Source organism: Macaca nemestrina, chromosome 9 (assembly GCF_043159975.1).
Source record: "Macaca nemestrina isolate mMacNem1 chromosome 9, mMacNem.hap1, whole genome shotgun sequence".
In the NCBI taxonomy this organism is placed as follows: Eukaryota; Metazoa; Chordata; class Mammalia; order Primates; family Cercopithecidae; genus Macaca; species Macaca nemestrina.
The window spans coordinates 115,361,365-115,367,300 of NC_092133.1; the positions used below are offsets into that span (position 1 = coordinate 115,361,365).

The 5,936-nt window shown below is 47.0% G+C and overlaps 1 non-coding gene across 1 annotated transcript; it reads right to left on the reverse strand.

Annotated features, from left to right (window-relative positions):
- Positions 1–3,067: 3,067 nt before the first annotated feature.
- Positions 3,068–3,174, reverse strand: LOC112426391 (U6 spliceosomal RNA). The gene has a single exon (XR_003017692.2). It is a non-coding gene; the product is annotated as a U6 spliceosomal RNA (small nuclear RNA).
- Positions 3,175–5,936: the final 2,762 nt, after the last annotated feature.

Genomic DNA, 5,936 nt, shown 5'->3' on the forward strand with positions numbered 1-5,936 from the left:
ACTAAAGTAAGAAACTGAAGTCCTGCATTTGTATCCACACTCCATTACTCAATATTTTGTTTATTTGTTTGTTTGTTTTTTGAGACAGGGCCTCGCTCTGTCACCCAGGTTGGAGTGCAGTAGCACAATCTCAGCTCACTGCAGCCTCCACCACCATGGCTCAAGTGATCCTCCCACCTCAGATTCCCCAGTAGCTAGGACTACAGGTGCATGCCACCACACCCCGCTAATTTTTAAATATTTTGTAGAGACAGGGTCTTACCATGTTGCCCAAGCTGGTTGTTATTATTATTATTATTATTATTATTATTATTATTATTGAGATGGAGTCTCGCTCCATCTTTTGCTGAAGTGCAGTGGAGCAAGCTCACTGCAGCCTCTGCCTCCCGAGTTCAAGCCATTCTTGTGCCTCACCCTCCTGAGTGGCTAGGATTACAGATGTTTGCCACCATGCCTGGCTAATTTTTGTATTTTTGATAGAGGCAGGGTTTCACCATTTTGGCCAGGCTGGTCTCAAACTCCTGGCTTCAAGTGATTCACCTGCCTCAGCCTCCCAAAGGACTGGGATCACAGGCATGAACCTCCATGCCCAGTATACCCAATGAGTTTTTATGAGCCAATCAATTGGCCCCTTGGTACTCAGTTTTCTTGCCCATAAAATGAGAACAAGAGTGTTTGGTAGCCTGCCTGCTCCAGAGGTTGCTACTAGTGTAACTTGAGGTCTTCGTGTACGTTTTGTTAACTGTGAATCTCTATAGAAATGGTGACCAATTTGCCTTAGAAATTGGTCTAAGGAAAAATGTGTAATCTTTGAATGTATTTATGATGACTTCAGGACTTCCCAGGTGGTTTCAGGATCTTCTCCTCCCTGGAGCTGAAGATTTGAAGTGCAAATAATGTTAATGCCAAGTCAGCCCGTGGCCTGGGCAGGGTGATGGTATCTCTCTGAAAACGCAGGCATCTTGCCAACAAAGGTTTGCTCCCATGACTGGTGATAGTCCAAGAATCAGCCGAGGCAAATTGGTTGGCTAACTTATCATGACGCAAGAAACTTAGCTGCTCTCATGGAACCATAACTCGTGCCTCTAGTCTGCTGGAAAAACACAAGAAGTATCTTCCACCCTGCAACATGACACCTTTAGATAACCCATCTCCAGTCCGATGGCATTTTTCGAAGAAGTCTGATGTTGCTTACTCACTTTCAAACGGAAGCATTTCCTAAGAAAATCCTGATTAATTATGGATACACTTGCCATGAACTGTACTCATGAGCTGTCCTTTTTTTTTTTAGGGATAATCAAGAGATTTCTGAAATGGCTCCTGCCCTCAAAATGCTTCTAATCCACCTGCCTTTTTTTTTTTTTCTTTTTCAGATGACTGCTTAATTTTAACAGAGGTCTGTAGGAATGATGGGAAGGGGCACTGGTACTTCTCTCTTTCCTAATCCTTCAAGTCACCCCTGAAGATCCGCACTGTTTTTCTGGAGACAGGTGAGGTCCAGCCCCTGAAAGAGGCAGACAGTGCAGAGAGAAGAGCCTATGTTTTTGCATTTTTGTCAGAGGTGATATATCAAGGTACAATCAAAGCCTTTTCACATCTGAAGTCTTTTCGTTCCCATCAGCCAGTACGACTCCAGCGAAGAGAGAGGGAAGAGGGAGACGGGGGTGTCCAGGAAGATTCACCTTCCTATTGACAGATCGGGAAGTTTCGGGAAAATGTACTCCAGGCTCCACACATCGTTACTGATTCCCGGTTCGTTGGAATACATGTAGAAAAGTACTTAGATAAATTAGTTTAAGTATAAGATAAATGCTGATCCCCGGGTCCCTCTAAGTTTCTACTGACAATAGCAAAACAGCAGCCGCAGCGCCATTTCGGTTCAATCGAAGAGATATTAGCATCCGTTTTAGGCAGGGAGAACATCCAAAAAGATCGATACCGAGGGGAGGGCGAGGCTGGGAGAGCGATCGGGAGCCGAGAGCGAGTGAGCGAGAGAGGGCGAGGAGAAGGAACGGGAACCAGCGAGAGATCCCTCGGGGGAAATGCAAACGCTGGAGAGAGGCACCAATTATGATAATTGAAGGTAATGGTGCTGAGGCGCCAAGGAGCTCTGCGCTGTTTTACATCATCCAGCTCCAACCCAGACGCGCCCGAGCCCGCCCCTCCCCGGCCGGGCCCACGCCCTCCCGGGCTCTCTGGGGCCCCTGCCCCGGGCCGGCCGCGCGCAATTCGGGTGCCCAGCGCGTCCCAGCCGCTTTCTGCCTCCCCTACCGCCTCCTCTGTGCTGACTTATGGAGCGACCCCGACTTGTCGCAAAATAAAACGGGGGCACAGACACTTGTAGTCTGGACAGACTTCCCCCAGGCTAGAGTCTGTAGGGACTGGAGACATCCCTGTCCCGATCCTGGTACCAATGCGCCCCTGTTTGCGCTGTGGTTCTCAGTCTCGCTCCCACCGTAACCTCCTTCCCCCTTTCCCTTGTAACTTGGGAAATTTAAACCAGCGTCTTAAAAATAAGCTGCATGGGAGCCCGGGAGTTCGTGAACGTGGCGGACAGGATTGGAAAAGATTTTATTGTTGTTCAACTTCTGACCAAAATGGGATCTTTGAATCACTGAATTTTAAGGAGTCAGGAGAGATGAAACAGCAGTTTCCCCGACCTAGAGATTCAGAGAAGAGACCCAGGGACTTTAGGGGCTGGCCTCGGTATGAGTGAGGTGTGTTTTTCAAAGCTACCGGGTTTTGTTTATTTGACTGATTTCCTTCCTTGTTTCCTTCCTTCCTCTCTCTCTTTCTTTTCTTTTCTTTCTTTCTTTCTTTTCTTTCTCTCTCTTTCTTTCTTTTCTTTCAATATGTTTCCCTTTATTTTGAAATTGAAACAGCAAAATGAAGTGGTTTGTAGCTGAAACAAACTTCACGGAAAGAAAACTGGAGTGTTCCCTCATCCATCAAAGAACAAACGCCAAGGTCTGCGCCAGCTGCCCCACCTCCCCCAGACAGAGCAATGAACAGATTAAAGGATGGGAGGAAGGATACAATCAAAATCGGGTGGTCATGGCTGGCAGATAAAAATATGGAACGCTTCACGACTTTGCGTGTCATTCTTGTGCAGGGGCCTTGCTAATCTTCTGTGTATCGTTCCAATTTTAGTATATGTGCTGCTGAAGCGAGCACCCTTTTGTTTTGTTTTGTTTTGAGACGGAGTCTCGCTCTGTGGCCCAGGCTGGAGTGCAGCCGATCTCGGCTCACTGTAACCTCCGCCTCCCGGGTTCACGCCACTCTCCTGCCTCAGCCTCCCGAGTAGCTGGGACTACAGGCACCCACCACCACGCCCGGCTAATTTTTTGTATTTATAGTAGAGACGGGGTTTCACCGTGTTAGCCAGGATGATCTGGATCTCCTGACCTCGTGATCCGCCCACCTCGGCCTCCCAAAGTGCTGGGATTACAGGCGTGAGCCACCGAACCCGGCCTTTTTTTTTTTTTTTTTTTTAATAGAGACAGGGTCTCCCTATTATGCCCCTCCTGGTCTCAAACTCCTGGCTTCAAGTGATCCTCCTGCCTAAGCCTCTCAAAGCCCTGGAATTACAGGCTTGAGCCACCATATCTGGCCAATTGATTGCTTGCTTGCTTTTTAAAAAAATTTTATTTTTGAGATGGTGCCTCACTCTGTTGCCCAGGATGGAGTGCAGTAGTGCAATCTCAGCTCACTGCAACCTCTGCCTGGGTTCAAGTGATTCTTCTGCCTCAGTCTCCTGAGAAGCAGGGATTACAGGCATAGGCCACCACACCCAGCTAAGTTTTGTATTTTTAGTAGAGACAGGTTTTTGCCGTGTTGGTCAGGCTGGTCTCAAACTCCCAACCTCAAATAGTCTGCCCGCCTGGCACTCCCAAAGTGCTGAAATTACAGGCATGAGCCACCTTGTCCGGCCCAACTGATTGTTTTCTGATTGTAAAAGTAATGGATCACTGTAGAAAACTTGGAAAATACAAAAAAGAATTATAAAAACGTCTGTGGCTGCGGCAGGTGGCAGGGAGTCTGTTTCTAGGCCAGTTCCTGAGGCAGAACCAGACACAAGGAAGCAGTGGTGAGGTGGGCTCCTGCACCTGGGGTCCAGCATTAGCTTGGGGCTCAGTCACTTACCAGTGTGTGACTTCGGGCAAACGTTGATAAACCTCTCTAGACCTCATTTTGTCACCTGTAAAATATGACTAATAAAATGACCTCTAAGATTCCTTCTCAGCTCTGTGAAAGGCAGCCTCAGAAATAAACTCTGAGGCCAAAACAAGTGTCATTAGCTTCTCCAAATAAAGTGGAATTACTATTTTTGAGAAATGCTTTAAGAAAGCCCTTGAAAAGCAGATCTATGACTCCATCTGTCTTTCAGGAGCACTGTCTCTTAAAAACAGATGTGAATAATAATACAAATATTTGGCAGGTGCCAATACATGTTAAAAGTCCAGCTCAAGGTGATGACCATTCTGATCAGACCATTCTAGAACAGTCAACCCAGTGGAAAGTGTGGCATCTTTCAAAGTTCTGTGATGAAACACAGTGATCAAGTTGGTAAAAGCACTTAATATCACATTCAAACAGGGAATGTGAAGGAGGGACTTACACGATACGAAAGGAGACTTGCTTTGTGTAATTGCAGAGGTCACAACAAGGACTAGTGGGTGCCAGGGAAAAAGCGTCACATAGGTTTAAGATAAGGAAGAACTTCCAGGAATTAATTCTGTCTGAAGGCAGCACAGGCTGTGGTTCCCAAGCAGCAGGAGAAGTCTAGCAAGGGACACATGGACTAATTGTTGAACCAAGTGACCATATAAAATCTCAGTGTCAAGATGTTGTCATAACAGCGACAACTTCTGGTTACCATTTCCTTTAATATTAGAGATGACAATGCTGTATGATTTTTCACAACTAGGGAAAATGCTGTGCACTGGATCTCATCTAAGGAGTAAGAACCTGAGTGTCAACTCGGACTTTCCTGAGCTGTTCCAGACCAAAGATGCCCAAATAGAGAAAAATGAGGGCAGGTGCGCAACTCACTTCAGAACAGGCTGAGCACCAGGGCTGGCTGCGACTGCTTAAGAGAAACAAAAAAAAGCATGGGATGGGGCCATCACATTCCTATGACCCAGCCCTCCCTAACCTAGCAGGCCTGCTCATGAGTGAGTAATTACGGGAAGGGCTGCAGAGGGCAGAGGGGCCACAGAAGACAGCTGTAAGCAGGATCTTTTTTTTTTTTGAGATGGAGTTTCGCTCTTGTTGCCCAGGCTGGAGTGCAGTGGTGTAATCTCGGCTCACTGCAACCTCCAAATCCCTGGTTCAAGCAATTCTCCTGCCTCAGCCTCCCGAGTAGCTGGGATTACAGGCATGCACCATTATGCCCAGCTGATTTTTGTATTTTTGGTAGAGACGGGATTTCACCATGTTGGCCAGGATGGTCTTGATCTCCCGACCTCACGATCTACCCACCTTGGCCTCCCAAAGTGTTGGCATTACAGGCGTGAGCCACGGCACCCAGTCCATAAGCAGGATCTTGATTCACATTTAAGATCCATTTTAAACCAATAGGGAGTCTCCCAAACCTGTATTCTGTATGACTGAAAGGCACTTTCTATCTCCCTTTTCTGACCAGTCTCTGAACAATGCCTCATGTCCATTTTGTTTTGGTAAACAACTGGACAGATTTAACTTTTGGTGGGATTAAAGGTAAATCGTGCTTGGCAGGCTCTACCAACCTTCCTTGTAAGTCATTTCATATCATGGCCAGGCGCAGTGGCTCACACCTGTAATCCCAGCACTTTGGGAGGCCGAGGCAGGTGGATCACCTGAGATCAGGAGTTCAAGACCAGCCTGGCCAACATGGTGAAACCCTGTTTCTACTAAAAATACAAAAATTAACCGGGCATGGTGGTGGGCACCTATAA